This window comes from Chrysemys picta, chromosome 11 (genome assembly GCF_011386835.1).
Source record: "Chrysemys picta bellii isolate R12L10 chromosome 11, ASM1138683v2, whole genome shotgun sequence".
NCBI classification, from domain to species: Eukaryota; Metazoa; Chordata; order Testudines; family Emydidae; genus Chrysemys; species Chrysemys picta.
The window spans coordinates 79178247-79193037 of record NC_088801.1 but is presented as its reverse complement, the minus strand read 5'-3'; the positions used below and the strand labels follow the sequence as shown (position 1 = coordinate 79193037).

At 52.8% G+C, this 14791-nt stretch overlaps 1 pseudogene; it reads left to right on the top strand.

Moving 5' to 3' along the window:
- LOC135974209 (lanosterol synthase-like) overlaps positions 1-12238 on the top strand; it is a 29973-nt pseudogene extending 17735 nt beyond the window's left edge.
- The last annotated feature ends 2553 nt before the right edge of the window (positions 12239-14791 follow it).

Here is a 14791-nt window from a genome sequence, read left to right as displayed (position 1 = left end):
CTGACTCCCCAGGGCAGATTCCCCTTCAGCACCCGTGACTGCGGCTGGATCGTGGCTGACTGCACTGCGGAGGGGCTGAAATCGGTGATGCTGCTGCAGGAGAAGTGTCCCTTCATAGCAGAGCACGTCCCCACGGGGCGCCTCTTTGACGCTGTGAATGTGGTAAGAGGCGGCGGAGGCCCGGTTGGGGGAGAACCCCAGAGTCAGCGCCACGTATCTCAGAACAGCTTAAAACAAAATGGCTTCTGGGTGGGGGATGTTCTCCCTCTGTGGGCCTTGGCCGTCCTGTGACTGGGCATACGGCCTGCAGGGCGTGAGCCTGGGATCACATCTGGATGTGAGCTGGGCCCGGCTGGCATGAACCCCAGGAGGAGCCCAGGCAGGGCTGTTAGTGCAGCGCCTCTCGCTGCCAATGGGTGTCGCTCATGAGTCCCGAGTTGGGAGCAGCATGTGCAGCCTGACAGGACAGGACAGATTGGCCTGTGTGCGGGAGAGAGCTCAGAGCTGTTCTGTCCCTGCAAGGGCGCGTGGAGGGACAGCGAAGCACCTTTCTCTGGCGGGCAGTCTGCTCACAGCACGGACACCCCGTGCAGGGAGCTCATTCGCCCAAGTCTTGGGGAGCAGAAGCGAATATCCCGAGCTGGCTCCAGGGCCTTGGAGACCAGGCAGCTGTTCCATGGGGAGGATAAAAGTGCCTCTGGCTCTGGCCAGCTCCTAGCAAAAGGGAAGGGGGAAAAGAGGGAAGAAATGAGGCCTCATTCAGCACAAAATTTAGATGTTGAGAATAAAATCAGGGAGCCAAAGGACATGAGAGAGAAAAAATCTTGAATTGCCTGTGCACCAGTGCTCAGGGCCAGGGTAACAGACAAGAGGAATTGCTTATCTATGAGCAATGTGATCTAGCTGGCACTACTGAAACCTGCTGGGACAAGTCCCACCATTGGAATGTTAAAATCAATGGCTATGGCCATTTAGCAAAGATCCAGTGGGCAAAAGGGGAGGGAAAGTGGCATCTCCATCAAAAATGGCATCACCTGTTCTGAGTCACTGATAACTCGGAAGACAATGATCTCGAATACTAATAGATCAATGTTCTAATAGACCGAGCACAAGTCGGTATTTGCTACAAACCCCAAATCACATGAGGGGCCAGGATGACCGGCCCCTTACGCACCTATCTACTGTGTGTAGAGAAAAAAGCTGTGTGATCATGGGGGACTTCGGTCAGAGTGACACACGCTGGAGGGCTCATGCAGCCAGGACCAAAACCTCCTTGGGATTTTGAAATCTCATTGATGACAGTTTCCTAACTCAAAAAGTGCTGCCACCGAGACAAGAGAATTCTGTATTGGACCTCGTCTTGACAGATAAAGAAGAACTGATCACACAACTAAAAATTAATGGAAGCTTAGGTAAAGTAATCCTAATTTGATCACATGAGTAATGTGCAAGCAGAATAAAGTCCAGACCAAAGGCATATATACTTGGTACTTTAAAAGGACCAATCTCATAAAGCAAAACAACTATGACCCTGTCATAAGTTTCACCCCACTCTGAACTTTAGGATACAGATGTGGGGGCCTGCATGAGAACCCCTAATCTTAATTACCAGCTTAAATCAGTATGCTGCCACCACCAAATCGTTTAAACAACGATATGAGTCATTTGGGAACTCTGTCTTCCCCCCAAAATATCTCCCTCCCAAGTACTATAACCCTTCCCTGGGTAGCCTTGAGACTTCCCCACCAATTTCCTGGATCTTAAAACAAGGAAAAATCAATCAGATTCTTAAAAAGAAGACTTTTAATTAAAGAAAAGGGGTGAAAGGAATACCTCTGTGAGATTAGCATGCAAGCTACTCTCACAGACAACAGATTCAAAACACAAAAACCTCTGGGCAAAAACCTTAGTTACACAAAAGAAAACCCAATTTGATTATTCCTCTATGCAAAAAGAAAAAGTCACAAAAGGAAATAAACATAACCTAATTCATTCCTTCTCTAATACTCACTACCCTGGTTGATTCCTGGATCTTTTCACTCCAGCACAGAACTTAATGAATAGAACAAAGGAAAAAAATTCCCTCCTTCCTCTTGAAAAATCTTGTCCCCACATTGGTCCCCACCTCTGGTCAGGTGTCCGCTAGGCTAGGTGAACTTCTTAACCCTTTACAGATAAAAGAGGCATTAACCCTTAACTGTCTGTTTATGACAGACCCAAATCAGCTGGGAGGAAGAATTTAATCAGAGAAAATGTGGTTGATAACTGGGAATTGTTTAAGAACAATTGGATGCCCCAAAAGCTACAATCCTACAATCAAGGAAGAAGGCGGTAGTGGATAACGAAAGACCTGGATTAGAGGAGAAGTGAGGGCACCTATAAAAATAAGAAAACAATATATAACAAATGGCAGAAAAGGGAAGTTGAAATCGGAAGCTAAGAACTGTAGATGATGGATGCGGGAAACAAAGGGGCACAAGAAGAAATCTATGGCCTGCAGAGTTAAGGACAATAAGGAGTTTTTTAAGATATTAAGAACAAAAGAATCCTGACAGTGGTATTGGTCCATTACTAGATGAAAATGATAGAATTATCAGTAATAATGCAAAACAAAGCAGAAGTGTTCAATAAATATTTTTTATCTGTATTTGGGGAAAAGCCAGATGGTGTAGTCATATCATATGATGATGCTCTTTACATTCCACTAGTATCTCTGGAGGGTGTTAAACAGCAGAAACTAAAGTTAGACATTTTAAAATCAGCAGGTCCAGATAACTTGTATCCAAGAGTTTTAAAAGAGCTGGCTGAGAAGCTCACTGGACTGTAAATGTTGATTTTTCAATAAGCCTTGGAACATTGAGGACGTTCCAAAAGGCCGAAAAAAAATTAATGTTGTGCCAGTATTTGAAAAGGGTAAATAAAATGTTCAAGGTAATTATAGGTCGGTCAGTCTGACATCAATCCCTGGCAAGATAATGGAGCAGCTAAGGAACTCCATTAATAAAAAATTAAAGGAGGGTAATATAATAAATGCCAGTTGCCATTGAGAATAAAATTAGAATAATAAAAATTATTTATGGAAAATAGGTCCTGTCCGGTTTGGTTGATAAAGGTAATAATGTTGATATAAGACTTAGACTTTTGTACGATGTTTAACGTGGCACCTCACAAAATTTGGTGAAAACACTAGAGCAATACAAAATTAACCTGGCAAACATTAAATGGATTAAAAGCTGGCTAACGGATGGATTTCCAAATATAATGTAAACAGGGGATTGGAACCAAGCGGTGTGTTTCTAGAGGTGTGTCGCGGGGATCAGTTTCTTAGCCCTTGCTGTTTAATACTTTTATTAGGGCTCTCCGTTAACTGCGATTAATCCACATGATTAACTAAAAAAAATTAATCGTGATTAAAAAAAATAATTGCAGTTTTAATCGTAATGTTGAACAATAGAATACCAATTGAAATTTATGAAATATTTTTGGATGTTTTTCTACATTTTCAAATATATCAATTTCAATTACAACACAGAATACAAAGTGTACAGTGCTCACTTTATATTTATTTTTTATTATAAATATTTGCACTGTAAAAATGATAAAAAGAAATAGTATTTTTCAATTCATCTCATACAAGTCCTGTAATGCAATCTCTTTATCATGAAAGTGCAATTTACACATTTCGATTTTTTTTGTTACATAACTGCACTCAAAACCAAAACAATGTAAAACTTTAGAGCCTACAAGTCGACTCAGTCCTACTTCTTGTTCAGCCAATCGCTAAGAGAAACAAGTTTATTTACATTTATGGGAGATTATGCTGCCTGCTTCTTATTTTACAGTGTCACCTGAATGTGAGAACAGGTATTCGCATGGCACTTTTCTAGCCGGCATTGCAAGGTAATTATGTGCCAGATATGCTTCATGCTTCGGCCACCATTCCAGAGGACTTTCTTCCGTGCTGATGATGCTCATTAAAAAAAGAACACATTAATTACATTTGTGACTGAACTCTTTGGGGGAGTATGTCTCCTGCTCTGTGTTTTACCCGCATTCTGCCCTATATTTCATGTTATGGCAGTCTTGGATGATGACCCAGCACATGTTCATTTTAAGAACACTTTCACTGCAGATTTCACAAAACACAAAGAAGGTACCAGTGTGAGATTTCTAAAGATTGCTACAGCACTTGACCCAAGGTTTAAGAATCTGAAGTGCCTTCCAAAATCTTAGAGGGACGAGGTGTGATGCATGCTTTCAGATGTCTTAAAAGAACAACACTCTTATGTGGAAACTACAGAACCCAAACCACCAAAAAAGAAATCAATCTTCTGCTGGTGGCATCTGACTCAGATTATGAAAATGAACATGCGTCGGTCTGCTCTGCTTTGGATCATTATTGAACAGAACCCGTCATCAGCATGGAACCTCTGGAATGGTGGTTGAAGCATGAAGGGACATGAATCTTTAGTGCATCTGGCATGTAAATATCTTGCGACGCCGGCTACAACAGTGCCATGCAAACGTTTGTTCTCACTTTCAGGTGACATGGTAAACAAGAAGCGGGCAGTATTATCTCCTGCAAATTGTAACCAAACTTGTTTGTCTGAGTGATTGGCTGAACAAGAAATAGGACTGAATGGACTTGTAGGCTCTAAAGTTTTACATGTTTATTTTTGAATAAAGTTTTTTTGTACATAATTCTACATTGGTAAATTCAACATTAACGATAAAGAGATTGCACTATTAGATGAATTGAAAAATGCTATTTCTTTTGTTTTTACAGTGCAAATATTTGTAATAAAAATAAATATAAAGTGAGCACTATACACTTTGTATTCTGTGTTGTAATTGAAATCAATATATTTGAAAATGCAGAAGACATCAAAAATATTTAAATAAATGGTATTCTATTATTGTTTAACAGCATGATCAATCGTACAATTAAACACGATTAACTTTTTTAATCGCACGATTAATCGTGATTACGTTTTTTAATTGCTTGACAGCTCTAATTTTTATAAGTGACCTGGCAGAGGACATAAAATCATCACTGATAAAATTTGCAGATGACACATAGATTGGGGGGGGGGGTGAATAATGAAGAGGACAGGTCACTGATTCAGAGCGATATGGATCACTTAGTAAGCTGGGTGAAAGCAAACACTATGCATTTTAATATGGTTAAATGTATACATCTGGGAACAAAGACTACAGGCCATACTTACAGGATGGGGGACTCTATCCTGGGAAGCAGGGACTCTGAAAAAGATTTGGGGGTCTTGCTGAAGAATTAGTTGAACAGGAGTTCCCAGTGCCAAAAGGGCTAATAAGCAGGTGAATCTCAAGTAGGAGCAGAGAGGTTATTTTACCTCTGCATTTGGCACTGGTGTGACCGCTGCTGGAATCCCGTGCCCAGTTCTAGTGCCCACACGTCAAGAAGGATGTTGATAAACTGGGGAGGGGTCAGAGAAGAGCCACAAGAATGATTAAGATTAGAAGACCTGCCCTATAGTGAAAAACTCAAGGAGGTCAAGCTGTGTAGCTTAACATAGAATCATAGAATATCAGGGTTGGAAGGGACCTCAGGAGGTATCTAGTCCAAGCCCCTGCTCAAAGCAGGACCAATCCCCAACTACATCATCCCAGCCAGGGCTTTGCCAAGCCACCTCCCTAGGTAACCCACCACCTCCACCACCTCCCTGGGTAACCCATTCCAGTGCTTCACCAACCTCCTACTCAGACAGTTTTTCCTAATATCCAACCTAAACCTTCCCCACTGCAAATTGAGACCATTACTCCTTGTTCTGTCAACATGAAGGTTAAGGGGTGACTTGATTCCAGTCTATAAGTACCTACATGGGGAAACAAATATTTAATAATGGGATGTTTGGTCTAGCACAGAAAGGACTAACACAATTCAATGGCTGGAAGCTGAAGCCAGACATATTGAGACTGGAAAGAGAGAGGGTATTTAACATTTGGAACAACTCCTCAAGGGTCGTGGTGGATTCGTCATCACTGGCCATTTTTAAATCAAGATTGGCTGTTTTTTAGAAGATCTGCGGTCGTTGGAAAAGAGTTACTTTGGGGCAGGTCTCTGGCCTGTGCTGGGCAGGTCAGGCCAGCCCTTCTGGCCTCGGGATCGAGGGTTCTGGAGAGGGATGGCGGTCGGGGGTGGTGGGGCTGGATTTGTAGCAGGGGGTGAACAAGACTGGTTTGGATCGTCAATCTCTTCCCTTCCCTGTCCGGGCAGTTGCTGAGCATGAGGAATCCTGACGGAGGCTTCGCGACGTATGAAACCAAGCGGGGGGGCCGGCTGCTGGAGCTCCTGAACCCCTCGGAGGTGTTCGGTAAGGGCAGGTGCTCTGGGCTTCTCCCCAGCTATTGTCACGCGCACCGTGAGGGGAGGCAGAGCCAGGTCTGCTGGGTGTGGTGCCCAAGGCAGGCTCGGGGGGTCTCGGCGCAGTCACACAGTTAGTGCCCCTCCCCAGAGACAGCCACGAGTCCCCGTTTGATGGGGATCCTCGTTGCTCTTTCTCCTGTCTGGCAGGTGACATCATGATAGACTACTGCTACGTGGAGTGCACGTCGGCCGTCGTGCAGGCGCTGAAGCACTTCCACGAGGCCTTCCCCGAGCACCGGGCCCAGGAAGTCAGGTAACGGAGGGGGAGCGCCGAACCGTCCGTTCAGAGCTTGCACCCTGGGGAGGTCAGTAAGTGGGGCCTGCTGGGATGAACCTGGCACAGGCCCCATCTGTACGCTCTGACCCGCAGGGCAGATCCTGCCGCCCACACAGCTCCGGGAACGAACCCGGTAACCGAACACGGCAGCTGCTGTCCCAGTGCAGTGGGGGGCACCCTCCTTTCCTAGCTACCCTTTGAGAACAGCCCGCCTGAGTACATCCACTTCCTGTGTGAGGCCAAAGGGCCACCCGGCCTCAAGCAGGGCCCTGGGGGCACAGACCAGGATGTGTTTCATCCGCAGACCGGCTGGGAAGGCACCGGCAAATGTCCTGGGGTGGAGATCCTGTCTCCATCTGAGCCCCCAGGGGCCATGGTCAGCAGCTGCACAGGGGCTGTGGAGGCTCAGTCCACCTTGCAGCTTAAGGCCCTCGAGTGACTCTTTTAATAGGGGCTGGGCCCCCACTTCTCAGAGGGGATTCGAGCTCCCAAGGAGCCCCTGGGTCGGGCTGGCAGGAGGATGGACGCTGCACACTAAGGAACCCCCTCTCCTCCTGTCTAGAGAGACGCTGCGCAAGGGCCTGGAGTACTGCCGCAGGGTGCAGAGAGCTGACGGCTCGTGGGAAGGGTGAGTGGCCGCGTGCACTGCTGGTGCAGCAAACTCCACCCTGCTCAGGGCAGGGGGTGGCTGGGGTGAGGAGAGAGGTGCTGGTACCTGCACTCTTGGGCAACCCTCTCTCCCCTTTACCTCCAGGTGTGCCAGTGTCCGGGGGAGGGGGTGGGGGGCTGGCTCAGGGAGCCCACAGCAGTCCGGCCTGTTACAGTCGTGTCTAGGGCCCCCTGCAGACCAGTGCCTGTGGCGCTGGGTGCTCCCAGTGAGTGACTAACCCCCTTAGCTTGCGGACTAGAGACAAGCCAGACGCAGTGACGTGGGATGGGATGCGACTCCTAGCCCGTGTGTGTGCGACAGCTCCAGTAAAGGCTCAGCGTAGCCTGAGGCGACGGGACCCTTCCCAGGTCTGCGGTGGGGAGGGACTGTACTGAGAGGCGGGGACTTCCCAGGCCTGTCTGTGGCCCGGGGGGCCGGTGGTGTTAGACCCGCAGAGCGTTCTGCGCTGCCTGACGCTGCCGCTCTCCTCCCATCAGGAGCTGGGGCGTGTGCTTTACCTACGGCACCTGGTTCGGACTGGAGGCCTTGGCCTGTCTGCAGCACACCTACCAGAACGGGTGAGTGTGGGAATCCGGCGTGTGGCTCTCTGGCTGCCACGGCCTGCAGGGCATGGCCTGGAGTGGCTGGCGCCATCCCTCGAGCACGGGAGGTGCTGCATCACTCCGCTGGGGGAGGAGCTTGTTCAAACCCAGAGCAGCCTTCCCCTCCAGGCATTGGGTCGGGCTCCTCTGTCCTCCCGTCCCGTGCTCACTGAGTGTCACAGCCCCCTGGGGCCCTGTCCCCAGCCTGTGGCCCCCTCGCTCCAGCTTGCTGGCCGCTCGCAGCTGGGGGCTCTGGTGTTCAGAGCCAGGTTGGGCACTCACCAGAGGAAGCTCGCCTGCCCTAGGCTGCTGCTCCCACCCCCGGGGGCCAAGTCTCATCTCGGAGACCCCGGCTCCTGCGAGAGCCTCCCTGCCCCAGCTTCACACTGTCTCCTGCCCCCACCTGCTCCGCCAGCCCCTTCCCCAAAGCCCCATGAGGCTGCCCTGGCTTAGTCCCTTTGCTCTGCCTCGTCCCTTTAGAGCCGCATGCAGGGAGGTGGCCCAGGCCTGCCAGTTCCTGGTCTCCAAGCAGATGGAGGATGGTGGCTGGGGAGAGGACTTTGAGTCCTGCAAGCAGCGCAGATACGTACAGAGCCCCACCTCCCAGATCCACAACACCTGCTGGGCCCTGCTGGGGCTCATGGCCGTCAGGTAGGAGAACCGACGCCGCTTCTCATGTCAGAACATCGTCCTCTTCACCTGCATTCACAGAGCACAGCCCTGCCAAGGACCTCGGCACCGGGGCGCTGGCGTGGAAGCCTTCATTCGCGCCATGCCTGCCCCCTGCTGTGCACTGCGTGTCCTCACCTGGGCTAGCCCAGAGCACACGCCCCAGCCCGTGCCGAGAGGGGTTAGCCAGTGACTGCTCCAGTCCACAGGCTGGCGCTTGGTGCCCGTCGTCACGCCACCAGCTCTCCTACGGCGAGCGTCCGGGCTCTGTAAGGCAGCAGCACGGCCCAGAGCTGCCACCCCAGCCTTAATAAATAATAATAATATATGGAGATATACCTATCTCATAGAGCTGTAAGGGACCCTGAAAGCTCATCGAGTCCAGCCCCCTGCCTTCACTAGCAGGACCAAGTACTGATTTTGCCCCAGATCCCTAAGTGGCCTCCTCAAGGATTGAACTCACAACCCGGGGTTTAGCAGGCCAATGCTCAAACCCCTGAGCTGTCCCTGTGCTGGGCACTGCAGGATGTGGCCGCTGTCGCTGGCCTGGCTTGAACACCTGGTGCTTCCTCACCTACTTGGCTGCCTGGGGCCTTTGGTGCCCACCGAGCCGGCCTGTGAATGACACAGAGGTGGGGGGGGGTGGCCATAGTGTGAGTGCTGGGGGCTAGTGGGGAGAGGAGAAGAGCTTTCCTGTCCCCGCTGCGGTGCTGGGGAGGGAGAGGAGAGCTCCGGCTGCGGCTGCACATGGCGGGGGTGGGGGGCTAGCATGCTATTCGGAGTCAGCACCACTGACCTCTGCCCCTTCTCTCTGCAGATACCCGGACGTAGGGGTGCTGGAAAAGGGGATCAAGGTTTTGATTGACAAGCAGCTGCCCAATGGGGACTGGCCTCAGGTATGCAGCTCCTCACTGCTCTCTCTAATGTGTCCAGCCCCTGTCACTGCAGGCATTTCAGCCAGCCCCTCTCCCTCTCATCCCTCCCAGCCGGGGGAGATGCAGGCCGATGGCTCAAGGCGTTTTGCTGGGAGCTGTCCGTGAGGGGGAGTCGCTGGCTGAGGATGGCTCCGTGGAAGAGCTGAGCTTTGCATTTCGTTCCGTCATGTGGCAGTGAGTTCCACAGTCCGGTCCAGCTCCAGGGAGAGCTCTGCCTCCTGTATTGAAAAGCCTCCCTGTCTGGGTGAGCTGCTGGAATGCAGCTGTCAGGAGAAGTCGTGGTTGCAGGAGAAGGGACGATCTCCCTGGTGGAGAAGGTTTGAACAGCAGCTGGAGCCCTTGTCCGGGACTCTGTGAAAGGGGAGCCGGAGCAGGGAGCAGGTACTGGGGTGACCTGTGCGGCATGTTGAACCAGCCGGAGCTGTTCAGGACCTGTCGGTCCACCCCTAGCTGCACTGAGCCTTAGATCTCACAGAGAGGTGGGGGGGGGCGGGATACACTCTGGGTGAGGCCGGCTTCTGATCAGTGCAGGCTGAGGCGATGAGGTGAGGGGGCTTTCGCTGTCATGGTTACTTGGGGATCCGGGCGCCATGCAGGGCCCAAAGCAGCCCAAGGCTGCAGAGCGGTGAAATGCTCCGGGAGCAGACGCCCTCGGCAGTGGGAGCGTTCCAGATGAGGCAGGGTCTCTGGGTGACCTCCCTCCTCTCCCCACCACGCTGCCCCCGGGCTCCGCTTTGCCAGCTGTCTGTCATCTCCCTGCTGTTCACGCTGGCAAACTAAAGAGCGCCCCAAGCCAACCCTGTGTGCCCTGCCTTCCCCTGCCAGTGCTCACCCTCTGCGCCATTGCAGGGTTTGCTGCTTTGTGCACATGGAAGTAGCCTGTCAAATCCCTGGACATGGATCCGTTTTGCGTCCCAGCAGCTCACCGTCCCGCAGGGCGCCCTGGGTGCAAGGACTGTGGGCAGGACGAGGCTTCTTCTATATATCTCTGGGGTATTTCCCCTTGGCTCGGGCCGCGTGGCTTTGTGTGACCCCACCTGACCCTTCCCAGGGCCCTGTGCCCTCGGGTAGCAGAGCCCTGGATCCAGCTGGAACCAGGAACAGGGCAGGGCTCATCACTGAACCCTGTTGTTCAGCGGCTGGAGGTGTATGGGGAGATGCAGGCACGGCATGTTAAGCGGGTGGGAGTGGATGGGCCAGTGGCTGCAGGGAAGCCCTGGGAGGTGGGGAGGTCTGACTGCCTGATTCTGGCGCCGGTTGCCTACTGGCCTCGGCCCCAGCACACATGAGAGCAACCCAAGGGCTGCTTTAGTACAATCCCATCCAGCAGCGTGCTCCATCCGTGCCACGACTACGCCACGTGCTGGAGGCTGCATGTGCCTCTTAACGCTGGCTCTGTGCCAGGCAGGGCAATCCCCACCTGGGCACTGGTGGCCAATGTCTGGCCCCAGGGGCCACCGGAGCAGGGTGGGGAGCCTGGCCCTGCGTGTGTGCGGTGTCATGTCTCAGCGGGAGTGAGCAGGGAGTGTATCCATGTGCCGGGACATGTGGGAAACATGGGTGCATCAGTCATAACGTGTGTGCTTGGCACAGTACCCGCACCAGGCCTGTGAGAGGGCAAAGGGCTTGTGGGACCTCCTGCAGGAGCACCCCTTGCTCGCGAGCGCCCTGCCAATCCTGCCTCTTTCTGTCTCTCTCCCCTCGCAGGAGAACATCTCTGGGGTGTTCAACAAGTCCTGTGCAATCAGCTACACCTCCTACCGCAACGTCTTCCCCATCTGGGCCCTTGGGCGCTTTGCACGCCTGCACCCCGGCAGCGCCCTTGCTGGAAAGCTGCAGCCCAGGTCCTTGCACAGCGAAGAGGAGATCCTGGCTGGAGGGAAGCGGGATGGGGTTCTGTCAGGGTCCCCCTTTGCCTGAGCCTGGGCCCTGCCCATGCCCCATGGCAGGCCTGCAGCCTCAGTGACACCCTAGCTGGATTTGCTTGGCTACAAGGCTGTTTACGGGAGACTGGCAGGCCCTGGCGCTGTGTCGTGGTCCATGAGGACTCTGCACACTGATTCTAGCTCCGGGCCTACGTGTGGGCTTGGGGGGGGCAGCAAGTGTGTGGGCACTGGCTGGCTTATAGTCAAACATGCTGTACGTCTGGGGCTTGGCTTGAATGGACCCCTCTTCCCAGACCCATTGTGTAAAAGGCTGTGTGTCTGCAGGTGAACGCTGCTGCGCAGGACAGGCTGCTGTGGTGTGACAAAGTGGGAATGTTCTTAATGTTTTCTCTGAATGCTGTGTGGGTGTCTCAGTTTCCCCTATGCCTTTCTAGGTGGGAGGGATCAGGGTGTGTGATTGTTGCAGAGCCCTTGAGGGCAGGGGTGTGCAGGGATCTGCACAGAGAACGGCCAACACCCTGTCTCCTGGCAACTGATGGCCTGGGCCCCTCCCCTGCAAAGGTGCCAACTGAAGGTGTTATAGAACAAAGAGATCAGGTGACCTCCTGGCCTAGGAAAAAGACAAAGGCCAGAGAGGAAGGGCTGGAGGGGTTTTCAGTCTGGAGCTGGCTGGGGAAATGGAGGAAGGCCCAGACGGGGCTCTGGGGTCCCTGCCTCCCCAAGATGGACCTGACTGAGGGGTCCTGGTCTCTGTACCTACAAGCTCTGTTTTCGACCATGCTCCTGTTGTCTAATAAACCTTCTGTTTACTGGCTGGCTGAGAGTCACGTCTGACTGCCGAGTTGGGGTGCAGGACCCTCTGGCTTCCCCAGGAGCCCCGTCTGGGCGGACTCGCTGTGGGAAGCGCACGGTGCCGAAGGGGATGCTGAATGCTCCGAGGCCAGACCCAGGAAGGCCGAAGCTGTGGAAGCTTCTTGCCCTGGAGACAGTCTGCTCCCAAAGAGGAGGCTCCCCAGAGTCCTGACTGGCTTCGTAGGGAGTAGTTCCAGAGCATCGCCCAGTGACTCCGTGACATGGGGGGTGGGGCCTAACCATATGACCTTGAGCATGTCTGCACTTCAAGCTGGAGGAGACACGCCAGCGCTCACTGAGATCGAGTTCGGGCGCTAACCCACGGGTTCCCAAACCTGTTTCCCTGCGGCCCGCCTGTGCACTGCCATGGCGCTGCGCCCACTAGTAACACTGCTTGAGGAGACGATTAACTTTAATTACTACATCCATATACACTAGAACACTAGAAACCACGTCCTTGGTTCCTTTTCCTGGTCATCTAAGCAGGGGTAATGAGAGAAATCCCTAGCCGCACTCACTCAAAGAAATGCTTCAAGGTCTTTGAAACCAAACAGTTTTAGTAAAGCTCCACTTTAAAAAATGTGGAGAGCAAAATGTGTTCACACAAGGAAAACACAATTTGGTATACAACTGAACAATAAGCAACACAACAACGGTAACACAACTGTTGAATAATAACACAATGTGTTTTTTGATTTTAAAACAAAACAGTTGGCCAGCTTAGCCCACGATATTGTGTTTTCTATATTTTAGTGTAAAAGCTGGGTCTTTACTTATGGTGTGTAAGTAAAGACCCAGCCCAGCTCTCTACTAGTTAGGTCAAATATTGTAAATAAAAATATAAAATAACTTACAGACCAGGAGTCTTCCTAATGGCACAGGTGTGCCTGCTTCTCCTTGCACTTTTTTCCCATCTGGGGACATATGTGAGCAAGACTCAACCTGATCTCATCTTCAATTTTCAGCCTTTCAGCCAACTCAGGGTGCAGGGAAGGGGGTGGCTAGGGGCTGTGTGCGGGCAGTGGGTAGCTGAGGGTGCAGGGAAGGGGGTGGCTAGGGGCTGTGTGCGGGCAGTGGGTAGCTGAGGGTGCAGGGAAGGGGGTGGCTAGGGGCTGTGTGCGGGCAGTGGGTAGCTGAGGGTGCAGGGAAGGGGTGGCTAGGGGCTGTGTGCGGGCAGTGGGTAGCTGAGGGTGCAGGGAAGGGGTGGCTAGGGGCTGTGTGTGGGCAATGGGTAGCTGAGGGTGCAGGGAAGGGGTGGCTAGGGGCTGTGTGCGGGCAGTGGGTAGCTGAGGGTGCAGGGAAGGGGTGGCTAGGGGCTGTGTGCAGGCAGGGGGGTCGCTCAGGGTGCAGGCAGGGTGTAGCTAGGAGCTGTTCTGTGGCCCACAGCATGGAAACCCCTGCGCTACGGGCAGAGTTTATCTGCCACAGTGTGAGCAGCGGGAGGGGCTGGGTGCTCTGAGTACAATCCTGCTGAGACTGTAGCAATGTACCCAGGACGCCCGCCCTTCTCGCTCCTCGCACAGCCACGGTGCCCCAGCTCGGGTATGTCTCCTCCAGCTCATAGCATCGCTGTCCCCTTCGGACTTGCCCCTCCCCAGCTCCACGTATCAGATGGGGTACTTAGCAAAGGGGGCTTCCTGCTCCCTTCCTGGGGTGCTCTAGAGTTCTGACTTGTTGCCTGTGGCAATGTCGCTTGGTGCTGGGAGCTGCCTCCTCTGGACATGCTGCAGGAGCTCTGTATAACTAGCCTGGCACAGCCTTGTGCACATGCGCTGCCCCGGCCACGAGCTGCTGTCGGGCACAGGGGTGGAGCTGGTCCCCCAGTGAAAAAGCAGATACCTCATTCGCACTGGTGCTCTGCAACCCCCTGCTCTCCCACCTATGGCCAAATACTATACTACTAAGTTCTTCAGTCACTCTCAAAGCGCTTTACACAGGAGGGCAGTGGCACTATTTGTGCTGTACAGCTTGGGAAATGGAGGCCACATGACTTGCCCTAGGTTACCCCATGGGTCAGCTAGGACCAGAACCCAGGTTGCCAGAGTCCCTAGCCAGTACCCTGTCCACTGGGCCACGCTGCAGGTTCTGTAAGTCAGGTTGTCTCCCTCCCACCTAACTGTATCCCTCAAGGGAGCAGGGTGGTGGCTAACCCGTGCGTCGTGCCCAGAGGCAGCCTGCTCGCTCTGTCCTTGAGACACACGGAGGAGAAGCTCCCGCAGGCACAGGCTGCCAGGGGTTCGGCTGAGCACGGAGGTATTTTTGGCATACTTTTCACCTTGAGGCAGCAGAGGCGTGTCAGTGAGGGGGAATGGCTGGCTGAGGATGGCTCCATGGAAGACGAACATACTAATTGCATGGCTGTGCTGACCGCCTGCGCTGGTGAGCTCTGGCCCTGGGAGAGCTCCTGTCCGACGTAGTATCTGGTATGAGGTGTGGGATCGCGCTGTGAACCAGTCCTATGCTCCGAGCATGGGACTGTGCTCCCACCCTCAGCAGTGTCGGGCAGCATGAACGA